We start from the raw sequence: 16,498 nt of genomic DNA on the forward strand, positions 1-16,498 counted from the left end.
AGTCATAATTTTAGTGAGGAATAGTTTACCATTTGATATGGAAAGGTCCAAGACACATGAGTTCCGGGGGAAAAACATTCTGAATATGGTGTATATAAAGCTACCATCACATTTGAAATGTGTGTGTGTACCATATAAATGGATATACTGTCTCTGGAAGACTGCAACAAAAGCTGGAAACCAAGGAAAGGAGCTAGGGGACTGGAGGAGGGAAGAGAAGAAAAACCTCACTCACTGTGTACTTCCTGACACATTTGAGTTTTATACCCAGTGACTGTGTTCAAAATTCAATTAAATTTAATGTGTACTTCCTGACACATTTGAGTTTTATACCCAGTGACTGTGTTCAAAATTCAATTAAATTTAATAGTAAGAAGATAGATACCAAAACGTCAATACTGCTTCGTTAACTCAGGATGCTCAGGTTTTTATTTTACAGCAGTCCCCTCCTCTCCTTGGTTTCACTTCCCAAGGTTTCAGGTACCCACAGTCAAGTCACCGCATCCAAAAGTAAATGATCTCCCTCCTAACGCGTCCTCCAAAGGTAACGAGTAGCCCAACACTAAGTCACAGTCACTTCATCTCACCATGAAGGCATTTTATCATCTCACAGCATTGCAACAGGAAGAATGAGTACAGCACAGTAAGATACTCGAGAGAGAGGCCATACGCACATAACTTTTATTACACTACATTGCCATAATGGTTCTATTAGTTATTTCTTTTGTATTAACATTTTTTATTGTTGTCAGAAGAGTGAGACTTGTTTTAGAATCTATACGCACACACAAAATTCTATATTAATTAACATGACAGATCAGAAACCAAAACAGCAAGACGAGTAAACAAGCCAAAGATTACAAATAGTCATCCTGCAGGAAAAAACTGTCATAAATAATAAAAAAGCATGAAACAAAACTTCATATTTGAATTCTACAGTTACTAATAATGCTAGCTCTTAGTTATTTTGTTCATCTCTTATTGTGGCTAATTTCTATGTTAAACTTTATCATAGATATATGTACAGGAAAAAAACATAGTGTATATATATTTATATATAGCATATTTATATATATATAGCATATATATATAGCATATATATATATATAGCATATATATATATATATATATATATATATATATATAGCATTCACTGGGAGGCAGATAAGGGGACTAGTGTATTTTATTCTTTTCTATGTTTTCCAAGTCTCCTACAATAAACATGCATTAGTTTTAGAATAATTGGGGAAAATTTTTCTTTAGGGAATACATTCTTTATTCAACTATGTTTTTTTTTACTACGTTGGCATCCAGAATCCTATGACTATAGAAGTCTTCAGATTCTGGGGGCGCCTGGGTGGCGCAGTCGGTTAAGCAGCCGACTTCAGCCAGGTCACGATCTCGCGGTCCGGGAGTTCGAGCCCCGCGTCGGGCTCTGGGCTGATGGCTCGGAGCCTGGAGCCTGTTTCCGATTCTGTGTCTCCCTCTCTCTCTGCCCCTCCCCCGTTCATGCTCTGTCTCTCTCTGTCCCAAAAATAAAATAAAAAAACGTTGAAAAAAAAAATTTTTAAAATATAAAAGAAGTCTTCAGATTCTGAAGAATAAGTAAATCTTGGGTTCTTAGACTAATAAATTTTTTTTATGCTTATTTATTTTTGAGAGAGAGAGAGAGAGAGAGAGAGACAGAGTGTGAGCAGGGGAGGGGAAGAGAGAGAGGGAGACACAGATTCTGAAGCATGCTCCAGGCTCGGAGCCATCAGCACAGAGTCGACCCAGGGCTCAATTGGGTTCTTAGACTAATAAATGACAGTTGTTATTGTCATAATCCACGGTGGGCCTGAAGTAATTTTTTTTTTTAATGTTTATTTTTGAGACATAGAGTAGGTGCATGCATGAGCAGGGGAGGGGCAGAGAGAAAGTGAGGCAGAGGATCCCAAGGGGCTCTGCGCTGACAGAAGAGAGTTGGAAAGGGACTAGAACCCACAAACCCCAAGATCATGACCTGGGCTGAAGGCAGATGCTTAAACGACTGAGCCACCCAGGTGCCCCTCAAGTAACTTTTTAATAGAAGCTCTGTTTACTCAGTTGGAGTGACAGAAGTTATTTGAGGAGCAACTTTGGTTCACATCATTATCTCACAGTTTACTGCATCAAGCCCTAGATGCCCTACCACAGTTAGTGAGATAGAGCCCCAAATCCGGTTCAGTGCTGACAGTGTGAAGCTTGTTTGGGATTCTCTCTCCCTCTGTCTCTGCCCCTCCCCCAGTCACATGTTTTTTTTCTCTCTCTCAAAATAAAATAAATAAATAAATTTATTTATAAAAGTTTTTTTTTCTTTTTTTTTTAAATTTTTTTAACGTTTATTTATTTTTGAGACAGAGAGAGACAGAGCATTAACAGGGGAGGATCAGAGAGAGAGGGAGACACAGAATCCGAAACAGGCTGCAGGCTCTGAGCGGTCAGCACAGAGCCAACGCGGGGCTCGAACTCATGGGCCGGGAGATCATGACCTGAGCCGAAGTCGGATGCTTAACCGACCAAGCCACCCAGGCGCCCCTAAAAGTTTTTTAATGTAAACCTAATTACCTCATGGGAGAGTTTTCAGGCTGTCAAGAAAAAGACAGAAATCTACATCTCATAATAAAATTTAAGTTGCTTTCCAAAATGATAGGAAACCCTTTTCTCAAATCTCTTTCCTTTCACCATCTTTATTGTTTTTCCTCTCACTGTCTTTAAACGAACTTACTTTAGATCCAAGTGTCAACTGCAAAACACTAGTTGATAATTGTTCCCTATGCAAATGAGAGTTTGGACAGCAAACATGGGCTTGGAAAATGTCTCAGCACACTTCCTATGAAAAGTTGCACTTGAGGAAAAAAAAATAAAAGAAGTAATGAGTCAGGTAAAGAACCATTTCTTAGCACTGAAGCAAAGGTTGTCCTTTTGAAACTTGTCCTCTTGAATCTAGGGTTAGGTTTAGAGAGTGGCTTCCTTGAATAGGTAGGATTTAGGTTTCTCTCTGAAGCCTGAGGGTTACCAGGGAGCTATGTCCTTAAAAGACCTACCCAGCCAGCACAGGACGTCGGTGTAGTAGACACTAAAAGAGCCAGAACATCAACCACCCAGGGAAGGAATTAGAAGGAACAAAGAAAGGGGAGGCCGCAGAAAGGGGAGGCGGGGCGCTGTGCTTGTGGGTGTTAATGGAGGAAGCTAAGTAAAGTGATTCGTAGCAAGGATACCAAAGGAACAAAATGGGAAGTATGAGGCAGGAGAAAAAAGAAGAAAAAACAGATGAAAGAGACAAAGGGAAAGGAGAAAAAACAACAACACATTTTTATAAAAGAACATAATAAAATAGTACTAAGGTGGGGGAATATTGAGACAAAAGTGGGAACGCCCTCCCAACGTTAGAACCAAAGAGACAGACAAAAAAGTTAGATTTACAAACTGCCCTGCCAACCGATATTTTTACAAATATTTTTACAAAGGAAGCAGTAAAACAAATTCGGCTCAAACCCAAAGCAAAACTGAAAAATGTCACTTTACAGTAAAGCTACTCTAATAAAATCTCTTCACTAGATTTCCTTATTCAGTTGGTTGTTTTAGAATCATCAGCATAAGTGCAGCGATATCATCTCCCTGTAAGGGTGGCAACTCCTCGCTCTGGCGCTCAAGGTATTTTATCTTATCCACAGAGGGATTGCTACAAAGAGATTGCTACACTGTGTTTCACGCTTGCAATTACAAAAAAAAAAAAAAAAAAAAAAAAAAAAAAGCATTCCCGTATTAAAACCCTTAGTGGTAATATGGCAGAAGGCCACAAGATGGTGATGGTATACCCTGGAGAGACCTCATTCATCAGCAAAACCAGCAGCACGCGCGCACACCCCCACCCCCATCAGTTTTTCCTTAGCAAAAAAATTGACTTGGGGAGTGAGGGTGGTGTGAAGGAGAGAAGAGATTTGAAAAACACTAACTTTAGATAATAATAAAAACACTTCCTTTAACAAAACTTAGAAGAAACCAAAACCAAACCATTTGGTTTCTCTTGTTTTCTCTTAAGACTGACTGGTAAACACCAAGAAAATTTTTTTTTTTTTTTTGTACCTGATTATTATGTATCTATTGTTAAATTCATACATTTGAATTAAGTAGCAAATTTTAATTTTTTTCTTAGCCTCCATAAGGTGAAATTTTCTTAGAGTCCAGGAAAGACTTTATCTCCTTGACTGAAGTTTATTTCCTTACTCATTGAGGAAATGACAGGCAGGGTTAATCCTGTAAATGGGTGTGACATTTTAGGTTAATAGTGATTCATACTGATATATGGATACCTTTCATTTCCAGTACATAAACACACATGTATATACTTTCTATCTGACATTTTACACAGGAACAAAATTTGGAAGGAGAAATAGGATAGAATCCTGGGTCTAAAATACCAAAGAAGAAACTAAAGGGAAAATAATGTAAAGGTTATTCAAGAGCCACGAGATACTGTTTCCAAAAAGAATAGCAGTCATTAGAAGTATTCTTTTCTAGATGCTCAACGTCGCCCCTCATCAGGGAAATACACATCAAAACCACACTCAGATATCACCTCACGTCAGTCAGAGTGGCCAAAATGAACAAATCAGGAGACTATAGATGCTGGAGAGGATGTGGAGAAACGGGAACCCTCTTGCACTGTTGGTGGGAATGCAAATTGGTGCAGCCGCTCTGGAAAACAATGTGGAGGTTCCTCAAAAAATTAAAAATAGACCTACCCTATGACCCAGCAATAGCACTGCTAGGAATTTACCCAAGGGATATAAGAATACTGATGCATAGGAGCACTTGTACCCCAATGTTTATAGCAGCACTCTCAACAATAGCCAAATTATGGAAAGAGCCTAAATGTCCATCAACTGATGAATGGATAAAGAAATTGTGGTTTATATACACAATGGAGTACTACATGGCAATGAGAAAGAATGAAATATGGCCCTTTGTAGCAACATGGATGGAACTGGAGAGTGTTATGCTAAGTGAAATAAGCCATACAGAGAAAGACAGATACCATATGGTTTCACTCTTAGGTGGATCCTGAGAAACTTAACAGAAACCCATGGGGGAGGGGAAGGAAAAAAAAAAAAAAAAAAGAGGTTAGAGTGGGAGAGAGCCAAAGCATAAGAGACTCTTAAAAACTGAGAACAGGGGCGCCTGGGTGGCGCAGTCGGTTAAGCGTCCGACTTCAGCCAGGTCACGATCTCACGGTCCGTGAGTTCGAGCCCCGTGTCGGGCTCTGGGCTGATGGCTCAGAGCCTGGAGCCTGTTTCCGATTCTGTGTCTCCCTCTCTCTCTGCCCCTCCCCCGTTCATGCTCTGTCTCTCTCTGTCCCAAAAATAAAAATAAACGTTGAAAAAAAAAAAAAAACTGAGAACAAACTGAGGGTTGATGGGGGGTGGGAGGGAGGAGAGGGTGGGTGATAGGTATTGAGGAGGGCACCTTTTGGGATGAGCACTGGGTGTTGTATGGAAACCAATTTGACAATAAACTTCATATATTGAAAAAACAAAAAAAAGAAGTATTCTTTTCTGGGGCACCTGGGTGGCTCAGTCAGTTAAGGGGCAGACTTCGGCTCAAGTCCTGATCTCATGGTTCATGGGCCTGAGCCCTGTGTCGGGCTCTCTGCTGTCTGCACAGAGCCTGCTTTGGATCCTCTGTCCCCCTTTCTTTCTGCCCCTCCCCTGCTCGTTCTCTCTCTATCTCAAAATAATTAAATAAACTTAAAAAAAAGTATTCATTTCTATTTAGCATCAAGTAAATTCTTAAACACCACTTTAAATTCCAAATACTGACCTGAATCTGATAATGTCAAAATGACAAAATGACAAAATGTCATAAAAATTTCTTACCTTTGACTCTGTAATTCCATATCAAAGACTTTATCTTGAGAAAATAAGAGATTCACATGAAGATGTACAAGGGTATTTATTATAGCATTGTTCATAGAAATGAGAAATATTGGGAACATCATAGTAGGGAATGGATCAAACAAGTTATCAGACATCCATAAACTGAAATCCTATGCAATCACTTAAATTATATGTATCAGTGCATTGTCATATACTGGTGAAGGTAGCAGAAAAATAAGACAGCCTCTTGAAAGGGCAATTTGGTATCGTCTATTTAAATTGTAAATGGGTATACTCTTTGATTCAACATTTCCATGTCTAGGTATTTATCGTGAGAAAATAATTTGACAGATATGCAAATATATATGGACAAAATGTTCACTGAAAGTTTGCTTATAATAGTCAGAAATTGTAACCACTCAAAACACCCATCAGTGGAGGATTGTTCAAATAAGTTATAATGCAGTCATACAGTGAAATACTAAGTAGCACGGATTAGGTAGATGAACATGTATTGAAGAGAGGAACATTATATATTATTAGATTGCCAAAGCTGGTTAGAAAATGGGATGTTTTTTACAGTGTGGGGGTTCCCCCCAAATTAAAAATAGAACTAGTATAGGATCCAGCATTTCCATTTGTGGGTATATATGCAAAGGAAATGAAATCACTATCTCAAAGGGATATTTGCCCCCCCATATACACTGCAGCAGAATTTATAATAGCCAACGCATGGAAAAAACCCTGTGTCCCTCGGCAGATGAATGGATATAGAAAGTGTGGTAAATACACAGTGGAATATTATTCAGCCATAAAAAGAAGGGAATTTTGCCATGCCCAACATGGATGAAACTTAAGAATATTATACAAAGTTGAAATAAGTCAGACAGAGAAAGACAAATACTGTATGATCTTTCTTATATATGGAATCTTAAAAAAAAAAACAAAAAAACGAGCTCATAGGAAAAAAAAACGAGCTCATGGCTGCCAGGGTCTGGGGGCGGGGGTAGTAAAAGAGACAGAATGGGTGAAGGGGGTCAAAAGGTACAAACTTCCAGTTATAAGATGAGTAAGTCCTAGGGATGTAATGTACAGCACGGTAACTATAGTTAAAAATATTGAATTGTAGGGGCATCTGACTGGTTCAGTTGGTAGAGCATGCGACTCTTAATCTTGGGATTGTGAGTTCAATCCCCAAGTTGGGTGCAGAGATTACTTAAAATAAAATCTTTGAAAAATATATTGAATTGTATATTTAAAAGTTGCTAAGAGAATAAATGTTAAGTATTCTCACCACACACACACACACACACACACACACACACACAAATTGTAACTATTTGAGATGATGTATGAGTTAACTAACCTGATAATGGTAATCATCTATGTTTATGTAAACAAATATTTAAATATACACTAAATGTCTAGGAAGATACACACAGTGATGTAATGGTAAAAGTTTAACATCCAGCACTCCAGGACAAAAAGCCTTGATAACTGATGTTTGCCAACTTCCATGGCATAAATATTCCTGCCATGACTGACTTCAAGCTATAGTTATGGAACATGGATTTGGGAAAGAAGCATACAATTAGCTCAATGAGCCAGCATGAGTATGTTCCACCAGATCTCTATACTTCTGGGACGTGACATTATGAGAAGGTGTTCATATTCCACCTCACATATGGCTGTGTTTGTTTCCAGTTTTCATAATGAAATTGTATCACTGTTGCAACCACCACCACCACCACCAAAATGCCAATTTGAGAAACAAAGGTTTTTAAAAGAATATTGAAATACAGGGGAAAATGCTTATGACACATTGTCAGGTAAAAACTGCATGTCACAAAGCAGTATCTAGTATTATCTCAATTTCATATATGTGTGTGTGTGTGTATATGTGTATATATTTATATACATATTCATATATATTCATATGTATATATATACATACACATACACATATATATTCCTTTACACAGGAAAATGTCTGAAAGGAAATAAGCCAAAAACCACACAGTGGTTATAATGGAATGATGGAATTCTGGGTAATTTTATTTTTTGTTTTACTTTTCAATTTTTTCCATGTTGTCATAATTATGTAATGCTTTCATAATCTGAAAAGACATCAATGTATATAAAATACTTAGCCCTGCCATCACTGCTTAGAGAGCAATTTCTTCCCTTTAGGATTGCTATTACTACAATCAGAGAGCATGGCTATCTTCAAATGTGGATAAGTGGAATCTTTTATTTTTTTCCCTCTCTCAAAGGTAAAAAGGAGAAATTAGTTTTTATTTATGTGGCCCAAGATCTTGAAATACATACATATATTTCCTGACCCTTACTAGAAAAATTTCCAATCCCTTACTTTATCAGTTATTGCCAAAGACCCTACCCTGATTTACCCGGATTATTTTAACAACCTTTAGCTACTCTTCCTTTGTTTCCATTTCTCCCCTCAGTACAGTACATACTGTAATTAGGATAGATTAGGGAGATCTACATGAGTGTTGCCAAAAGGTTAATCATCTTAAAATATGATTTTCCTTTTTATTTTGTTCAAAAATTTTTAATGGCTGGTTGCAAAAGAATATTTATAGCATGATCCCATTTTGGCAATAATTATATAAACCTATTACTATATGTGCAGAAAAAAATCTGGGAGAATATATACCAACTTGTTAGCAAAGCTTTTCTCTGGGAGTACTGGAATTACAAGGGAATCTTACATTCAAATTTTTATGTCTATGAAATGTTTTAAGAGAAGCCTAGATTACTTTCCTAACGCAAAAAGAAAGAAAATGAGGAGAGAATTTGTTACTGAATTCCCAGTGTCCAGGGGATTAAATCTAAAGTCTTCTCCTTTTGTACAAGGGCCTACTTTCACAATCTACCTATGCAGTAAAACCCACGTAATCTACTCCAGCTCCTCACTAAAGATTACTCACTTTTCTGAATTTCTCCAGTACTTCCTGACTTTGGCATTTATCTTTGCATTTTACCACACATTGGGTCATAATATTTTACAAACTGCTCCTATTTAATTCATAGATACTTAAGGATGGAGTTTGTGTTTATTCTTTATGCTCCCCACCCTCCAAGTCTTTAAGTATTAGTTTCTGGTGGGCACAAACTTGGTGTCTTAAAACAACAGAAATTTATTCTTTCCTATTTCTGGAGGCCAGAGGTTCATCAATTTCACTGGGTTAAATAAAGGTGACAGCAGGACTGTGCTCCCTCTGGAGACTATAAAGACAATGGGTTTCTTACCTCTTTGAGTTTCCAGTGGCTGGCAACACTCCTTGGCTTGTGATCCCATCACTCCAATCTCTGCCTCCATGGTCACATTACCTTCTCTTTTCTGTATGTCAAATCTCCCTCTGTCTTCCTATTCAAAGGATACATGAAATTGTATGTAGGGTCCACCCTGATTATCTAGAATAATCTTTTCATCTCACAATCTTTAATCACAGCTACAAAGTCCTTGTTTGCCATATAAGGTAACATTCACACAATCCAGGGATTAGGGCATAGATGTCTTTCTGGGGCACCATGATTCAGCCTACCACAGGTATCTGTCAGCAAGAGTTCTATTAGTATACAGGAGATCTCCTCATGGACCCCAACACTTCTTTCTTCACCAAGTTTTTGCCATTTCGTGGCATGATGTAGAAAGAGGAGCTTAAAATTTTTCAAGCTGCCAACTCTAAAATCTTGGTGCCATATCTATCAGACCAGTAGGGATGAACACGAGATCTAAAACCAGGAGGATCAAGCATGAGGAGAAAAACACCGAAAGTTCATATTTTGACTATTTAACATAGTGAGATCTGTAGTGATAGCCTAGGGAAGAAAGCACCCTAAGAGTAATTCGGTGAAATGATTCATTGCAGATATATAGTGTGCCATTAACACACACACAAGAATGCAAAAGAGTTAGAAGACACCTCTGAGTCAAAGTGTTTACAATCTAAGGATTGCCCTTGCAATAAACAGTTAAATGGAGAAAAAAAATGGGACAAAGTAGATTTTTGATAATGCCCTACTTTGGAACAGATTATGAGAATCCAGGCTAAGACCAACACAAAAGAAGCAGGTCGGTCTTCTACTGTAGTTACATAATTCCTATGGGGAGTGAGGAATTGGGGCCATCTCTCTGCAGGTGAAAATATAATTTTATTCACTATGCAAAGTAAATGCATATGTTCTAGAGACAATGTCAGTATTTAATAACTTCAAAACTTAGAGTGCTATTTGGGCAGGATAAAAATATAGGTGTCCGTAGGCAAATATGAATTTGCTTTGAGAGTAGATTTTATCTCTTGATATACTAATGCAACCTATTGCATCATGTTGGAAAAAAAGATGAACAGCTTCATTTTCTTCTCCTTTGGATGATAAAAGTAAACATCTTTCTCTTCTGTAAGGTGGAAAATTTAGGTCTCATGCCAGAAAGGGCTACTAGGAAGTTTAATTGTTTTGAAGACTGCACTATGCAAAGAAAAAATAATATAAAATATACAAACCCTTATTAGGTTTCAATTAAACATATGTAGAGCTTCTACTGCATGCAAGGCCTCCATGGGGTAAAGATACAAAAAATTAATGGTACCTGTATCTAAGGAGCTAGCTTCTGGTCTTCTAAGAATGATAATTAGAATATGTCAGAAAAGGGGATCCTGGGTGGCTCAGTTGGTTAAGTGTCCAACTTAAACTTGGTTCATGATCTCACAGTTCGTGAGCTCGAGCCCTGCATCAGGATCACTGCTGTCAGCCTGTCAGCACAGAGCCGGCTTCAGATCCTCTGTCCCTCTCTCTGTGCCCTTCCCCCAGCTTGCTTTCTTCCCAAAAATAAATAAATATTTTTCAAAAAAGAACATGTCAGAAAAGGATACACATCACAGATGCATACAGAGCTCTGTGGAGGTCCCGGACTGAGGATAGTGCCAAAGGCTTTGGTGGGAGGTAGTGTGTGAAGTGTACCTTGCAGGATGTAGGGTTTTGACTTTGGAGAAGCAATGAGATGATGGACCAGGTGGGAGCCCCAGCATGAATAAAAACACAGGTAGGACAGCTTGGAACACATTTGAAGAGAGGTAAATAATCCATTCTTACTGGGATCTGGGGTATATGTAGCTTTAGGACATTTGAAATGCCTTCCTATGAGAAAAAGTAGAGCACAAAGTTAAAGCAACTGAGGTTCCATTTAAATCAACCTAGCAAGCTTAATGGAGTACTGCTAGGAAGAGGAAAAAAGGAAATCAGGGAAAAGTTGAAAGTATTGAAGCAAGATGCCCTTACCCCCAAATATAAATGCCCGTAACTGTATATTATCCTGAAAACCCCACTGAAAAGAATGGTGAGAGAGGAGGACTTTCAGTTATGTATTGGCCTGTGTGAACCATAATATTTCTGGTAGATGGTAGGTATCATAGATAAGGGATGCACTGAGCAGGCAGCTTTGGCTTTCCTGACAAATATAAATTTAACAGACATGATGGCAGAAATAGATCTAGCCAAAAACTAAAATGGAAGTGAATCTCAGAAAAATTATTTTATTAGAAGTTAACCAAAAGATGACTGAGGGGCCCCGGAGTGGCTCAGTTGGTCAAGCCTCTGACTCTATTTCCCCTCAGGTCATGATCTCACAGTCCTGAGCCCTGAGTCAGGCTCTGCTGAGCATGGAGCCTGCTTGGGATTCATTCTCTCTCTCTCAAAATAAATAAATTAACTTAAAAAAAAAAAGATGAACTAATGTTTTGTCGCTTCTTCCTCCATTTTCCCACTCTCTTTCTTCTTCTTCCTCCATAAAACAATTCAAAAGTCATTACATGGGCCAAGCAGGGTGGATGTCTTTGGTAGGGGTGTGGAGTCATGGTAGTCAAGAGGTGTAAGGAGGGCATCTGGGTAAGAGGACAGCCTGGTATAAGTGTCAGAACCCAGGAGGGGTGAGAAGGGCATCTGTGAAGGGAGTGACCTAGCTGGGATGAGGAGGGTATTCCCATAAGGAGGGGGGACATCAGAGTATGTCATGAGCAGAGTAGGAATGGAGTCCCTGCAGAGGGGCAGCCTGGTGCCAGATGTTGGAGTTCAATGGCAGTAAGATAGTACAAGGGAAGGGGAGTGGAAGAGAGGAGGCCTAGTGTGGGTGCAGAGATCCAGCTGGGTGAAAGGGCATTCATGAAGGAAGGCCACCTGGCACAGGTGTCAGAGTCAGATCAGGGTGAGGAAGACGACCTCATCCTGATGGTCATCTTGGGGCATTGGAGCCCAAGCAAGATGTGGTGGGTATCTGGGTGGAGCAGTAGCCCGGTGCAGGGTGAAGAACATGTCCACACTAGGGAAAGGAGCAATCACAGGAGGTTGCTTATGTGCAGAGGGATTAATTAAATAAGTAATCATACTCAGGATAATGAGAGTGAGGTTTCTTACTGGTAGAGACAGTAGTTAAATATATGAAATGTGAAACACTAGAATGAATTAGTTGGTGTTAAATTGGAACTGGAGGTATCATTGTGAACTCATGATTTTGAATATGTATAGGTATATACATACAGATGCAAATGTGTTTATGGAAATGTGTATATGTTTATATACATGTGTATTTATGTACATCCATTCATGTATTTCAGATAGACCCTAGTTCTGTCCATTGAAAGGGCTTGAGAACAGTGATACCTCAATAGCAATGAGCACACCTAATGTTGAGATCTCAGTTTCTAAATGCCCTTACTTTCACCAAAGGGAACCAGAGCTCCATGAAGAAATGGCTGATTCTAGGACTGGGGCAGAGAAAGTACAAAATAAGCTTGGACTATCTTGTGCAGCAAGAAAGGAAATGCAAAAAGAATAATGGAGGTATGTCAAAAGGATAAAGAAGCAAACCAGAAAGGGCTCCCGCTGGCCAAATATGTAACAGTCTCAATGTCAAAATAATAACCATAATGGATTATAAGTCATTGAATAAAATAAGGATTCCATAACCAATATGGATATATATAAAAGAATATATAGGAAATTTAATGAAGACTGGGATGTTTTTATAGCCTTAAAATACTTCCCTGCAAAATAGTAAATTATAATGCGGAAAAGGGTGGCTTTACAGTGGATAAGCCTGGCAGACATCACCTTAATCAAGTCCACATCATCAGTGATGGGACAAATTAGAGTCATGTGCCAACCTACAGGATGCAATGACGAGAACATGGCATCACTCCTCTACTAGTTCTGCCAATGATGCTTAACCTGAATGTAATCTTGAAAAACAGTTGACAAACCCAAATTGAGGGATATTCTTAAAAAAAAAAAAAAAGGCCTGTAATCTTACAGAGTGTCAAGGTCATGAAAGTAAAGACGAGGAAGCTATTCAAGATTGAAGAAGATTAAAGAGACAACTAAATACAATGCATAATTTCTGGACAAGATCCTTTTCCTCTAAGAAGGATATTATTGGGACCACTGACGACATTTGAACGGATGTTCATATATCAATGTTAAATTCCTGATTTTGATAGTTCTACTGGGGCGATCTAGATGAAAGTTCTCATTAGTAAGAAACACATTTGAGATGACAAGGCATTTTCACAGTTTAGGCTTTGCAGGAAGAAGACTCTGAGTCAGACTTTAGTGTCCAGGAGGTTTATTAGGGAGTGCCTTTGGTATTGATACCTGTGGAAGGGTGTCAGGCTTAGAAACAGGCTTAGACAGAAGGAAAAAGCAAGCTGTGTATAAGGAAGGCCCAGCAGCCTTAATTAACCCCATGAGGAGCTCTGGAGCTGAAATGGCCCTTCATTACTGTCCCAAACCAGGCTGAAAGGGCTGGGCTTTAAACCCAGACCTGGATCAAGAATTGGCTATGGCCTAGCCCCAAAGGGCCTGAGCTTTGATAAAGCAACTGTCTGCAGCAGCAGGAGCTGGGAACTGAAGGCTGCCTGCTGACAGTCCTCCAGGGAGCCGGGACAAGAAGTCTTGCAAAGAGAAATCTCAGGGGCTCATCTCCATGTTCATTCCCTGTGCTGCTCTTGGATCCACCTCATTTTTGTTGAAGAGTAGCTTCTCCAGGTTTCTGATGAGCCTCTCCTCCTGGGGAGACTTAGAAGAGGAAGGTTTGTAGGACAAGCTATAGCCCTGCTGTAGCTGGTCTCAGGGCTCTCATTGAAACTTACAGCCTCCCTCCTTGACCATCCTTTCTAAATCCCTCTCACTCTCAGCTAGCACTTCTCTTAGTCTTAGTGGCTTACCTGGGGGCATGATCTAGATTCTCATCCCACAGAGGTCTGAGTTCCTAACTGCCATGTCCTTGCTGCATTATTCATTTACCATTGTAACTGTGCAAGGGACTAACAGGAAGCATTCAGATACACGGTCTCAATGCTAAAATAATTTTTCCTACCCTTACTGTATAACAGCAACCTTACCTAACTCCTTCTGATGGTCAGGGTTAATACCCCTGCCAAGATTGTTCTTCTACTTACAGCCCAATTATTCCTGAATAGTAGGAACCCAAAGTGCCCAGGCAGCAGTTTTAGCTAGTAAATCAAAGTGACTCTTGCTGTACCATTTGGTAGAAATATTCTCCTTTTAGGGGCACCTGGGTGGCGCAGTCGGTTAAGCATCCGACTTCAGCCAGGTCACGATCTCGCGGTCCATGAGTTCGAGCCCCGCGTCGGGCTCTGGGCTGATGGCTCGGAGCCTGGAGCCTGTTTCCGATTCTGTGTCTCCCTCTCTCTCTGCCCCTCCCCTGTTCATGCTCTGTCTCTCTCTGTCCCAAAAATAAATAAACGTTGAAAAAAAAATTTAAAAAAGAAATATTCTCCTTTTAGGAACCAGGTCCTCTGAACCTGCAGAATACAGACTAGCAGGAACAGGAAGCATAAATTCCCCACGGGGCCATTGGGAGTGATGATAAGCAAGACCACTCCTAATTCCATATTTTGTCTCATAGACCCATGTATTTTTCCTGCTGGGGTTACAGCACCACATAAAGATCTTTTATTCAATAGGTTTAATGTATCCTGGAAGATGGCACTCATAGCATTTCAATCAAGCTAATACTTCAGCTGTGCCTTCAGCAAGGCTTTCCAATGCTCTACAAGGCTGATAGATTTGGAGTGCTAAAATAAGTGATAACAACCAGTAGATAACATTGTCATGAGTTCACTCTCACACCTTTTGTGCTGTAAGTTGGGTTCCTAGATCTGATACAATGTTATGGGAGGTCCTCTGCTGGTGCATCAAACATTGTGTAAGCCCAGGGCGAAGCCTGAAGATAAGACATTTAAACCCTTACCCAGAATATGTCTTCATCCTAGCAGGATGAACTACTGGCCCTTTCAAGGTGGAAAGGTCCCAAAGTAGTCAACTTGCCACCAATTGCTTAGTTGGTCTCCTTGAAGATTGGTGCTCTATCAGGAAGTCAGCATTGATCTCTTGTTGTCAAGTTGGACATTTAGCAGTGGCAATAGCTAGATGAGCCCTGAGAAGTGGGAACCCATGCTATCGGGCCAAGAATAGCCTCAGTCTCCGCCACCATGGCCACTTCATTCACGTATCCATTGTGCCAGCAATAGTGTGGTCAGTAACAGAGGCAAAATCAACTGGCTGAGTCCTTCTATACATGAGGGATTTATATCTGCCCATCTGCCATTTAGCTTTCTTTTCTATATGCCATGTCTTTTTTATTCCTTCATTCTTATATTATTGCCTTCTATTGTGCTAAAAAGATGTTTTCCAATGTACCATTTTAATTCTCTCATCGTTTCCTATTTAGTACATATGTATATTTTGAGTTGTTTTCTTGGTGGTTCCTTGGGGTATTACAATTAACATCTTTATATGAATTTAATTTCAACAGTATATAAGAACTTTGCTCCCAAATATTCCATTCCCTTCACCCTCTGTTTTCTTTTGCTTATACAGAAGGAGTAGTACCCTTATTGGCTGCCCATCTATTTTCTAGCAAGTGACACCATGTTTTATTAACTATCTCCATAACTCTCTGTAGGTCAGGTGCTCATGGTTGCCACTTTGATCTTGCCACTCATTATCCTAATTGCATCCACATGATTTCTGACAGTCGCGTGATGCCACCTGGCTCAATCATTTCTGGGTTATACGATCTCCCTTGCTAATGAGGAGATCAGTTTTGGAACAGCTTCCCCTACCATAAGTCCAGCCTTCAAAAGCAAGCCACCACTAGACTTCACAGTGATTCTAGTGCTGTTTATGAACACGTTCTTCTTTGCTTTGGTAGACACTGTATTCTCCAGGTCCTCCTGTGGAACAGTCATCTGGTGGGTTTTCTGATCTTACATAATGTGGCCACACCAGCACTCCTACTTCCCTGAACCCTTTTTAAAAAATTGAGGTAACACAAACTATACATAAAATTCCCCATTTTGAAGTGGTTTTTAGTATGTTCACAAGGCTGTACAGCCATTACAACAATCAATTTTAGAATATTTTCTTCACACCAAAATGTAACCCTGTGCCAGTCAGCAATCACTCCTTATTCTCTCCTACCAACAGCTCCTGGCAACCACTAATTTACTTTATCACTGTGGATTTGCCTCTTCTGAACATGCCATATGAATGGAATC

This window comes from Puma concolor, chromosome B3, assembly GCF_028749965.1.
Source record: "Puma concolor isolate L17-30 chromosome B3, mPumCon1.1.hap2, whole genome shotgun sequence".
Taxonomy (NCBI): Eukaryota; Metazoa; Chordata; class Mammalia; order Carnivora; family Felidae; genus Puma; species Puma concolor.